Here is a 13,330-nt window from a genome sequence, read left to right on the forward strand (position 1 = left end):
CTCTTGTGGTCTTAACTATTTAGGGAACCTCTCTCTTTTCAGACAAGTAGATTTATTACCAATGGCCTTCTTAATTCCTCCTTCTCACCAAAAATATCCAATAATTTGCCAAATCTTGTAAGTTATTTATCTTCAACCTTTTTTAGATCTCTCACTATTTGCTTACTCACATAACCACCTCCTTAGTTCAGGCTTTCATGAACTCTTATCTAGACTATTTCAATAGCCTTTTAAAATAAGTTTTTATAGATTTAAAAAAAATTTCTTCCGGTATTCCTGACTCACCTCCTCTCAGAGAACCATCTCATGCAATAAATTCTATTTCAAAAAAAAAAGAAACAAGGAAAAATCAGTATAACAGATCAATATATTATAAAATTTTAAAAACGTGTGTAACATTTGTGGAACTCCTGCCTCTGCAAAGCAGAGGGCTGGGAATGTCTTCTCATATCTCTTTTTTTTGAGCCATACTTGTTCTTTATAATTTTGTAACATTGATTTTTTGTGTATATGTGGCTATTCTTTCCACTTTATGTATTGTTTTCTTGGATCTGCTTTACTTCACTTTGCATCAGTTCATGTAGAATTATATACTTTTCAGTATTCCTCATATTCATCATTTCATACAGTACAGTGATATTCGATTACATTCATGCACTGCCACAATTTGTTTAGCCATTCCCCAATCAATGGGCATGTATTTTGTTTCTAATTTTCTGCTATTACAAAGAGTGCTGTTATAAATATGCAGGTGTGTGGGGGAATTTTGTTATTATTAATAGCCTCCTTGTGATATAAACCCAATAATGGAATCTTTTGGTCAAAGGGTATGGACATTTTAGTCACTTTATCTGCATCATTTCAAATTGCTTTCCAAAATGGTTGTACCAATTTACAGCTCCACCAACAATGCACCAGTGCACCTATCTTCCCACAGCCTGTTGAATATTGACTAATCCTGCCTTTTGTTATCATTACCAATTTTCAGGGTATTAGGTGAAACCTCAGCGTTATTTCAATTTACATTTCTCTTATTATTGTGATTTGGAGCATTGTGTTATGTTGTTAATAATATGCATATTCTTTATTGACTTATGTATTGGTCAGTGGCTTTTGGATATCTATATCATATATGTGTGTTTGTGCATGCCTATATATCTTTTAATGATTTGTGTATCTTGTACACTCAACACTTGTCAGAAAAAGTTGGTATAATTTTTTCCCATTCAACCCTTATCATAAGTATATTCATTTTTGTCTGTGCAGAAGCTTTTTATTTTCATGTAACCCAAGTTATCGGTTTTATCTTTGCAATTGTCTCTGTTCCTTGTTTGGTGAAGAACACATCTCCTACCTATCAATGTGAGGTGTATATGAGCTGCTTCCCTTCCAATTTTTTTTAGTAGTATTATCTTTAATATTAAAGTCACATATCCATTTAGAATGTATTGTGGAATATAATGGAAGGTGTTGGTCTAAGCTTAATTCCTGCCTTCTGCTTTCCAATTTTCCCAGCAGTTTTTATCAAACAGGAAATTCTTGCTGAAGCAATTTATGTTTTCCACATTATTGAATTCTGAGTTATTGAGTTCCATTGTTTCTGATTCTCCTTTGTCTAAACTCTTCTGTTGACCTACCACTCTAGATTTAACCAATACTGTATTGTTTTGAGGACTATTACTTTATAATGTAGCTTGAGATCTGGAAATGTGATTCCCTCTTAATACCTACCCCCTTTTGATAATTTCCCTTGTTCCAATTTTCTTTCTTCAGTGAATTTCTTTAATATCTTAGGAAGTTATCCTTGTGATAATTTAATTATTATTTCATTAATAGTATAAATTAACTTTGCTAATGTCATATAATATTGGTATGACCTAACCACAATTGCAGAAGATTTCTCTGGCTATTTAAAATCCACTTTATTTCTTCAAGGATCACTTTGTAATTAAATATATAAAAATCTTTTGTATGCTTTGGTAGATTGATCCCCAGATACTTTATGCATTTTGTAGTGATTTGCAATGGTTTTTTTTGTTATTGTTTTTGGGATTTTATTATTGCTATATTGAAATGTAGTTGATTTTTGAGAGTTTGCAGTATGCAGCTTTGGTGAACCTATTAATTGTTTTAATTACTGTCTGTGCATTTTCTGGGACTTTCCAAGTAAAACCTCATATTATTAGCACTTACGGGTCATTTTTATCTTCCCCCCATCTCTATTCCTTTACTTTCTTTCTCTTGTCTTATTAATGTTATTTACCTTGTGCTTCATCTTGAGCTCCTTTGCTTACTTCAGTTTCCGGTGGGTACAGAATAGTCTTGTGTTATTCAATTTTTTGTCCTCAGTCACTTGCAGAATTTATTTATCAGCAGAATTATTAAATTTAATCTTGTTAATTTGTATTCTTGGGATTTTCAGAAATTTTTCTTTCTGGAAGCAAACTTTGAATTCTCTCAATTGGCACTTTATTTTTTGTATTCGAAAGTTTTGAGCAATTTTCTTATATTATTTCTTGTACTATGATGTTCTGCTTTTGACTTATTATGGTCTTCTGAGAGTTATACATCCTTATAAATTCTCTATGTACCCTATCTTCAGGATCAATGTATTTTGCTTGTATGGACATCATGCTTTCTTTTAATATTATTGATTTTTGCTTCTCTCCTTCCAGATTGTCCTTCACTCCCATGTATTTACATTCACAATCAATTTTCCTCTCTCTCTTTTTTTTCCTTTGGTGAGACTTGCCACTGTGGATTTAAGTTTTTTTCTACTTTTCCAATTATTTCTGCCATGTAGGCCAAAAAAATCTGCTTTCACAATTCTTATTTCTCTTTTTAAAAACTAAAAAGCATCTTGTCATAATTCTCTGCTCTCTTGGGAAGCCAAGAGGTCTTCTGCCTCATCAGATATTGATCCATCTTCCTTTGCTTTATACTTATTCATAGGTTTCTGAACTCTATTTTTCCTTGATCTAGAGGCTATTTTCCCTTCTATTATTGCTGTCTTTCCCTTTGGTTTGTCTGAGTGTGCTCAAGGTTTTTAACTGAGCTTTCTCCTCCTGAGAGCTTTGGTAATTTCAGCCTTTTTTCTTTATTTATTCTTATTTCTCATTTTCTGACTCTGTTTTGATGACAGTTTCTTTGAGGGCTGGATCTCAGAGCTGTCTCATCCTCCTTCTGTGTTGGACAATTCTGCCCTAAGCAATTTCTGGAGGAAAAGAACAGGCTTCAGCTAGGTGCTGGGCACTTTCCCTCAACTTCTTTATGTGCCATATAGCAATCCCCCCTTCCTGCTCCAAACCCACACCTGCTGTATCCCATATTCCTCTGTTCTTCAGGAGGACCTGAGTTCAAATATGGCCTCAGACACTTGAAACTTACTAGCTGTGTGACCCTGGGCAAGTTGCTTAACCCCAATTGCCTCACCAAAAAGAAAAAAAAAAGAATAGCTATGTAAACCTGTAACTGTATACTAAGGTTCTGATAATTTTTTAAATTTAATTTAGTTTTGTTGTAATTTCATCTTGTATAATTTTAAATTTTGTTTTCTGCCTTCTATTTAATCAGGTTGGTTAAAGGCTTACTATTTTTTTTCAAAGGACCAGCATTTAGGTTTTTTTTTTTAATTAGGAATATGGCATTTTTGTTTTCCAAATTATCTACTTCTATAATTTTCAGATATCTTCTTCTGTGCTCATTAAAAAAAGTTCTCTCTCTCTCTCTCTCTCTCTCTCTCTCTCTCTCTCTCTCTCTCTCAAATTTGTCAATGTATGCCTTTAGGACCCCACTTTTTCTTTTGTGGACCACTTTAGTTACTTTCTAGAAATTCTGATATATTTCTTCATCATTTTCATTGTTTTTCATGTAACTGTTGATTATTTTTATGATTTGTTCTTTGACCCACTCAATATTCAGGATTTCATTGCCTCCATTTAGCACTTTGTATTCTGTTTGTGCTCCCTGAATTGATTACTTTTTTCATTCCCATGTTTAAAGGATGTATTTAATGTTCTTGCCTTTTTACATTTATTTGCAATATCTCTGTCTCTTAATGCGTGATTAATTTTTATAAAAGTTTCACGTGGTGAAGATAAAGATGTATATTCTTCAGTGGTCCCTTTAAGAATATGTTGTAAGCTTTTTAGCTACAAACTCACCAACAATTTGTTCAATTACACATTTTCTCTTTTGCTTGTTTTTCTGTTAAAAAAAAGTTCTGCCAACTTGAGAGAGAAAAATTAAAGTCATCTAACATTATTTTGTACTTTTTCTATATTTTCACAACTTAGTTTTGCCTTTATGAACCTAGATGCAATGTCACTTGGAACATGCAAATTTAATATTAGTGTTGGTTCATTATCTAGGGTTCTTTTAACATAATGCAATCTCCATATTTATTTCAGGTAATACTATGAATTTTTATTTTTGCTTTGACATCATGATTTCAATGCTTTTTTGGGGGATTCACTCAACAATATTAATAGTAGTTAGTATTTATGTATAGCATTAAGGTTTTCCAAATTCTTTACACATATGAGTTAATTTGATCCTCACATCTCTGTGAGGTAGGCACTCTTATTATCTGAATTTTTTATATTTGAGGAAACTGAGACAGATTTAATGAGTTAACTAGTAAGTGTTTGAGGCAGATTTTGAAGTCAAGTCTTTCTGACTCCAAATGCTGCATTTTTTTTTCATTACACCATGTAGCTGCACCTGATGCATAGTGTATTTTGTCCTAGGCTCTCATTTTGATTCTATGCATGTCTGCTTTTTAGATGTGTGTCTTATAAGCAACAGATTATAGGATTTTATTTTCTTATTTATTTTGTCACTCTCTTTTTATTGGATGGTTTAATCTATTCACATTTAAAGTTATAAGGGTTAGTTTGGGTCCCTAGGTTTTTTTTTTAATTTGGATTTAGTTTTTTAAAAAATAATTTATTTTATTTTCTTTGCTCTTTTAGATCAGTATTTTCCTTACAATTAATTTTGCTTAATATACCTTGGTCCAACACTATTCTCACAGGCTCTTTCCCCCTTTTAGTCCCTATTTCAGGTTTGCCAAAGTCTTTACACAAACCTTGGCAAAACTTTCCCTACATTTGGAGTTTTACATAACCCTTCCCTTCCCTTCCCTTCCCTTCCCTTCCCTTCCCTTCCTTCCCTTCCCTTCCCTACTCTTTTCTTTCCTTCTCTTTCCCTTCCCTCCTTCTTTCCTTCCCTCCTTCCTTCCTTCCCTTCTTCCTTCCTTCTTTCTTTTATAGATATAATTTTCTTTCCCTCTTTTCTCTTTCCTTTTTTATTCCTATTAAGCTTTAAATGAAAATTCCTTCTTCTTCTTTTCCTCTGTAGCTTCTTATTTGTCATTTTTTCTTTTTCTGAACCTTTTAAAAAAGAGGATTCCTTTACTTTTTTCTCTTTTTTAATTTTCTTACTTTTATGGCTGTTTAGAATTTTTATTTTTTGATTAGTTGGTCCATACATTTATTTTATTGTTGTTTAGTCATTTCAGTCAAGTCAGACTCTTGGTGATCCCACTGAGGTTTTCTGGCAAAGACATTTGCCATTTCCTTCTTCATCTCATTTTGCAGATGAGGAAACTGAGGCAAACAGAATGAAGTGACTTCCCCAGGGTCACCCAGCTAGTTTCTGACATCAGACTTGAATTCAAGTCTTCCTGACTCCACACCAGGCATTCTATTTACTCTGCCACCTAGCTGCTCTATACACTTATTTACCTCTCATTTAATCTCTTCTTGTTTTTCATGGGATTAAAGCTTTCAAAGTACCAATTTTGAGTTTTCTCTTTTAATCCATTTATATGTCATTGCTTTTATTTATCTTGCCCCATCATCTCTTTTTTTTCTGTTGTGCCTCACTCTAAGTATTGGAGGAAGTAATGAGGATGGAAGCATTGCCACATGATACATTACTCTCTGCCCCAAATCATACAGACCAATTCAATCCCCTGCTCTCTCCATTACTACCCTACCTGCTTGAAATCTTATATTTAGTCCATTTGCTAATATTTTGTGCCCTTGTTTCCCTCTGAAATGAGATGAATGTTATCCATGGAGGCAAATTGTTTTTTAGAGGAAGTGGCCTTCCTGTATTCTAATTCCTCCTAAATTAAACCCAGCATGAGGTGTCCATCTCCTATTAGAGACACACACCACTTTCCTCATGGGTCTTTAGGTCTTTCCCCTATTGTGTAGAATCTTCTTTCTTTTATTTTTCCTTTAAAATTTTTTCCCTTTTGCCACTCTTCTAGTTTTTCTCTAGCCTGCCTTCTTGCTAAGAGACTATAGGAGTTACATTCCCTTTATTTTTAATCTATTGATTTGATTAGGATACTTCATACTTTTTTTTTTATCCTCCATTTCCCTTCTTCCCATTTATGTACTTTCCAACCCTATGATTTAATCTCATAAAATACATTGATCCATCTGGTAAAGTGGAAGCACAGGTTAAGAATTGCTCTTTGTCACTCCTTTGTCTTTAAAGTCGTCTTTCATTTTATCTTCATGTATTTTTAATCTAAAAAAATCCTTGTTTTTCGAGGTGAGAGGGTTTCTCTGTATCAGTTTTCTCCCCATTCCAATACATCTTTCACACAGTTGCCAAAGTCTTTTTCCCAAGGTGAAGGTCTAATCATGTCACTCCAGTGGTTCCCTAGTAGATGTACATTCAAATATGAACTCTTCTACTTGTTGGAACTGTGTGTGGAAAATGCAACAGAGTCCTGCACCTAATGTCAGCTCAGATTCTCCTGTAATTACTTTCTGACCAGTTGTCCGACCCCCTTACTGTCTCTGAGCTGAGAGTTCCCAAAACTGTAGCTACCACTATTTTAGTTACCTCTGTCAAGGTATTAGGAAATACCCTATTTTCCAGAGCTGAGGTCCAGGAAACAGGCTGTAACCTGAGCTTGGCATAGCAACAATCCTTTGTACTCACCCCCTGGATGGTCTCACCCTTTAGCAAAATCATGTAATTATTGCATTGCTTTGACCAGGTGTTTTCCAAGCTTGGACAAGCACTGCACAAGTACTTATATTCTCGTCATGAAGCCCTGCTATGAATCAAATTTGTGTTGCTGTTGCTGTTACCCTCAATTGTCAGGACTACAGATCACTGCCTAGCCATTGGTATCCCCATATTGCCTCAGGTTCCCCCCACCACCAACTAGGTGTGGGGCCCTGCCACATGTGGCCTTGCTTGCAAGCCATTTCCCTCACTTCAGAATTAAACCTCCATTTGATTCCTGCCTCTCCTGTCTCTAGCCTGCTCTGTGTGGCTCTAGTCATACACCAGATTAGAAGTTGGTTCAGTCTGGTTGACATTAATTGACGTTAATTAAAGGTGTCAGAAATGGGATTGGATATGGAACCAGGTCATTGGACTCTCTAGCACCAGAGGGAACAGACTAGGTGCCCCTGCAGATTTAGTTCTTCAGAGTCTGACTCCTCTCATCTGGTGAGTCCTGTGCCTTCTCCCTCCTCCAATGCCCCAAGTCCCAACCTTGGTCAAATTTGTCATTTTTTTGTGAGGAAAACTCCAGGGCCCCTCTGGTGACACAGTTTGTCTCCCATCCCTCTGGTAAGGATATTCTTTCTTAAACTGTACACCTCTGTTAATTGGCCTCTCTGTGTGTCTCTGCTATTTTTTTTCCCTGCATGCCTCTGTAAAATTGTAACTGCCTGCTTCTTGTCCCTCTGTGTGCCTCTGTTGTTTTTAAACTACATGCCTCTATAAAGTTGAAACTGCATGCTTTGGTAACTGTGTTGCAGTATGGACTGTAACAGTATGCTTTGTTAAGGCTATGTTTCTTTGTATTTGTCTTGTCATTTTGTCTGTGTGTCTTTGTAAAATGTAAAATGTCTGCGTTGTGTTTGTGTTGTGAGCTAGATTCTGTTACCTTCAAAGATTTGAAATGCAGCCACCCAGAAAAAAAACTTCTAAGGGCTGTAGCCAAAGAATTTAGGACACTGGGAAAGATTAATGAATTTTTGTACTTGAAGCAATTGTCCCAGTAAGCAGGACTAACTCCCACTTTAGGCTTTCTGAGGGAGATTAGATTATAAGAAAAGAGAAAAAGTAAAAAAATCTGAAAGATACTTCCCCTCCCCCCTCCCTTGTGTCATTTCAGCTTTGGCTATGTTTGAATTACAGAAATAAAGTCAGATAATCAAAGTTTGTAGAACTACTAAAAACATCTTGGCATATTAAGGAACTTGAAGATTAGTCATTTTAAGATTGCAGGGGTGGATCTCCTGAGACTTTGGGTAATTCCAGGAATTCACTCCTCTCTGAAATATCTTAGTAATTTTTTGGGTACCACTCTGTAGAGTTTGTTTTAAAGAAAAAAAAGGATTAGATATTGTAAAAAAGTTGTAAAAGTAAATGGCAATATTAACAGCTTCATTGTTCTTAGGCAATGAAGGAAAACAGCTAGTCTGGAAGTAATCACAGAGTGAACAAAGAAAAAAAATAGGTAAACAGTTTGCACCTTATAGCAACTTCTTGTTAACCCTCCCTTGACATTTCTGACCATGAAAAGATAATAGATTGTTTAATCCAAAGACACTTCTGTGACTCCCCCAGGTCAGAGATCCTCCCTGTATTATCCCCTCTTGTCCCAGATCAGACTCCCAAATACAGGTTTTAAAAATGCTGGAAAATGTAGGGAAACTTGAATTACATTCCAGTTGCAGAAATTTATTAGCTGTCAGACAAGTTGTCTTATCTCTGTTTGCTCCTGTTTCCTTATCTGTAAGGAGAAAAATAATAATGGTACCCACCTTCCAAGGTTGTTGTGAGATCAAAATAATATAATGATTTTAAAGTGCTTAACACAGTGACTAATATATGTTAAGCACTACATTATTATTATTTCTTTAATTGGATGTAGTTATTCCATACTTGATAAGTCTAAAATACCAAAGGCAATAAGATGATGATTTTTGTAAGTGATAATTTGGAAATGCAATTGATGTCATCTGAAGTTTTTTTTCATGTTTTAAATACATGATATTGTTTATGTTATTGTTGTATTTCTGAATTCTTTTATGTGGTGAAATTTGAGATGCCATTGTAAGAAAAATGCTGTTAGACGAAACAGGTGCATATGATTGGCTTCCAAATTTGTCTATCATGGAAATTCAGGCTTTGAGCATGTTTTGGTAATAAGTTCTCAAAATTGGATCTTACATATACATTGTATGGATAATGGTAAAGAAAGTAAAATTATTTTCCCATTATTAAAGTATCTGTTTGATAATTTTAAAAGGAAGAAGAGTTTATTTGCAGTTGAATGCTCATAAATTTTAAAAAAAGATTCTTATATCAGGTGCAGGATTTAGATAAGGATGGAAACAATAAATGGTATATGAACTAAAATTTTCCAAAGTTTCAAAATTGGAGAACCAAATTTAAATAGCACTGTCTAGGAACTCTAGATTTGGAACCAGAGAAGCAGAGCTCCTTTTAGAGCTGTCCTGAGAATAAGCATATTGTCTAAGAAAAGATATCTAGGGACCAGATGATTACATGAGACATCTGGGACCCAAAAGTGTTGGTTAAATGGATATTGCGAATGGGTCACTAGAATACAAAGGAGATTTGATTTTAGTTATGTTTGAGTTTTCTCGGTTATTTTGGTAACACGTAAATCTCCCTTCTGAGAACTAGTCTGTTGTGAGATCTCTAACTAGTTTAATCTGTACCTGAATTAATATAATTATGCAATTATGAGAGTTGTGAGAAAGGCTTTATTGCATCCTTTGAACCCAGCCCTGTGTGGCTGGGAAACTGGTTCATCTCTCTGTGTTGTTTAGAGACTCTTAACTAAGGACCTATGTTATGCTGACCAGAAACTCAGGTTCAAAGATTGATTCAAGGAGTTTTCTCAAAGGGCCTCTATTAGGTCCTTCTGATTACTCCCACAGCTTGTGGGTGTGGACTCCTGGACTTTCTGAAGAAAACTCCTGCTCTTGAGTGGATGGAACCCTCCAGGGACCTCAAGGTTTGATTAACAAGACCGAGAAGCAGCTGACATCCAGATGAGACAGCTGTCCCAAGATTCTAGATGAAAGCTGAGTATACTGTCCTAGTTTTTTTTCCTTTTCCCTTTTGTTATGTACCCAACTACCAAGGCCCTGATTGAAGCATGTGTTGGCATTTTCTCTCTCTACATTCTTGCCCTGCCCCCCCTTTTTGCTTGCAAATAATGGCTAGCAATGATACCTGGGACATACTTCCCCAATAAGTCCCCTTAAGGAGCTAACTCTTGGACAACATTCATCCTGGCCCAACTGGCCTCTTGTGTCATCTTGGCTTATACCTGCCTCTCCTTTATTGGCAAGAAGAGTAAGGGTTCTTTCAGGCCCCCTCCCTTTGGCCAAAAGAGGGAAATGTCAAAATATTAGGAGATATCCTATTTTCCAGAGGTAAGGCCCAGCAAGTAGGCTGTGCCCTGAGCTTGGCATGACAACAATCCTTTGCACTTACCCCAAGATGATCTCACCTTCTGGCAAAATCATTTAATTGTTGTATTGCTTTTACCAACATCAGGTGTTCTCTGAGCTCAGACCAGCACCAGACAAGTATTTATGTTCTGATCATGAAGCCGTGCTATGAATCAAACTTTGTGCCACTGTTGCTGTTACCCCTGGTAGCAGCATTATAGCTCATTGCCTAGCCATTGGTATAAATATTGAGATCTTCTCATATTGCCTTGGGTCCCCCCACTAGGGGTGGGGCCCTGACACATATGTCCTTGCTTGCAAGCCATTTCCCTCACTTTGAAATTAAACTTCTGTTTGATTCCTGATTCTCCTTCTCTAGCCTGCTCTGTTTGGCTCCAGCCATCCACAGGTTAGAGACTGGTTTGGTCCGATTGACACCTCCAAGTTCCATAGCTGATACTGTTGCAGTGTAAGGTCCAGATTTGACCTCGTGCCCTTGTCACAGACCTCTCCTACCTAACTCTTAAATTGTTTTGAAAACTTGTCAATAGGGGGCAGCTAGGTGGTGCAGTGGATAGAGCACTGGCCCTGGAGTCAGGAGGAACTGAGGTCAAATCTGGCCTCAGACCAAAAACTTGTTACTTACTAGCTATGTGACTCTGGGCAAGTCTCTTAACCCCAATTGTCTAAAACAAAACAACAACAACAACAAAAACTTGTCTTTGGAAAAATGTGGAAAGATGTCTCACCCTGACCTTTTGTTGTGGCTCTGCCACTCCAGAATTTGATTTGAGGCATTATTTCAAAGTTGTTTGGAGGAGAATGTTGGGAGTGTTCAGCTGGGCTGCTGCCTCTACTCTGCCATCTTGGTTCCACCCTGTCTTATTTTTCTATTTGTATCCCTAGTGCTAATCACAGTGTGTGATACAAAAAAGCTCCTGAGGAATATTTTTCCTTCATTCCTTCATTTTATTATTTTATGGATGCAGTTCATTCAGAGAATCAACACTTGGAATGAATCAGAGTTCAACATATTCCAGGCCCCAGATCTTCATGGTATCTGACATAATTTTATGACAACCAGCATTTCCCAGGGAATATTACCTGAAAGTATAGAGTACACTTTTCCTACCTACTTAAGAATGCACATATGAATCAAGTACTTCCTGAAAACTGTACACTAGAAAAATAAGATCAAATATGTATCTTTTGGGCTGAATCTTCAAGACACGTTCTCACTCCTTAGATATCCTTTTATTTATCCTCTTTTTTTAAACTATGGAGAAACACAGAAACTAAACATGAACTACCTACTAACACTCAGCAGAACATTGATATGGCACATCAATGATTAGCTGTCCTCTTGAGGTACAATAGATCCATGTACCATGCCAGCTAGGGAGATGAGAAGGAAAACTTAAACTCATGGAATTCTAATAAAGCTGCCACCATTTCCAATATTCTCACTTCCTTGTGGGCTTCACTGTCCTGATTTGACCACATAATATGGCTTTAACCACACCACAGGCCCCTTAGAACCAATATCCTAAATATGACTCAGTAGAACAGCGGGTGGGTCCATGTGATGGAATCTCAGCCTCTAGCTAGCCATTGCCCCCTGACCCATTCCTCAAATTCCTCACAGAAATGTCAGGTGTGCCCATACACTCAACCACAACCATATCCATCTAAACTCAGACAGGACCACAATAGCCAGCCAATCAGAAAGCAGAACCACCAGGATGCCTGTGCAGGATATGGACCCCAAAACAATAGAAAGGACTTTCCCTAAGTAGGCACCTGTGCAGTAATAGCAAAAACTGTCATTTAGCTGAACTTATGATGTAGAGAGGCTTATTATAATATCATTTTCATATATTAATGCCCACCTGCCCTTTTTTGTCTTTTCTGTATGCATTATAGGTAATCACATGTGCAGTTCCACTAAGGCTGGGACCCCTCCCCTATTACATAATTCCTTGACAAACCCCTCCTGCCTTTTTAATATTCATATATTCTGTTATGTAATTGTATCCTTTGCCCTATAAAATCTGTCTTGCTATTACTAAGCTGCTGGTTCCTTCTTGGAACTCAGTCTTCATAATTCTCAATAAGTGCCTTTGCTTGGATTGGAAATGGTCTAAGTTTGTGAATTCTTTTGAGATGACTCCACAACACACCGTGAAACCACAATAAAATCACAAGAGTAAGTTTAGTGCATTAGCTGTTACTTCACTCCCGTACTTTGCTCTGTGAAACTTCTAAATGTTGGATCTTTCTGACCAAATTACACTCGCATCCAGGTCAGTGTTAAGTGAGTTTAAAAACTAATTCTTTCTTATATGCTACCTCTTCAATACTACTGGTATGGGTGAAGCTACTGAAGCTATGTCTGGTACGTATATGATCCCAGCTGTGCTCTTCCACCATCGTTCTCACTACTTTCACATCAAAAATAAGAAGAGATGCCAACAGCACTGGATAGTGTCTGCTGCACAGGTAGTATCAGGACTATATCTGGATGTTGGTATAGGTCTTCAGGAGCTATTTAACCTGTACCAGTTGGACTTATGCTTGTTTCCCTCCACATACTTGAGAGAGAGGAATGGAAAATCGACAGGGAAAAGGAAGAAACCATTTGCCCCCAGACATTCTTCCTTTCTTCACTATTACACCCCTCACCATTTTATTGGGGCTTTGACACAAAGCATTGTTACTTTATTTTCATAACTTGATTTTTGGACCTGGAAAGGAATGCCGAGATCATGTAATCCAATGCTGTCAATTCTCAGATGATGGGACTAGGGAAAGTGATTTGCTCGCATTCATATACCTGGTAGAATTTGATTCCTAAA

The sequence above is a fragment of the Phascolarctos cinereus genome, unplaced genomic scaffold (genome assembly GCF_003287225.1).
Source record: "Phascolarctos cinereus isolate Bilbo 61053 unplaced genomic scaffold, phaCin_HiC Scaffold_4;HRSCAF=312, whole genome shotgun sequence".
Lineage (NCBI taxonomy): Eukaryota > Metazoa > Chordata > Mammalia > Diprotodontia > Phascolarctidae > Phascolarctos > Phascolarctos cinereus.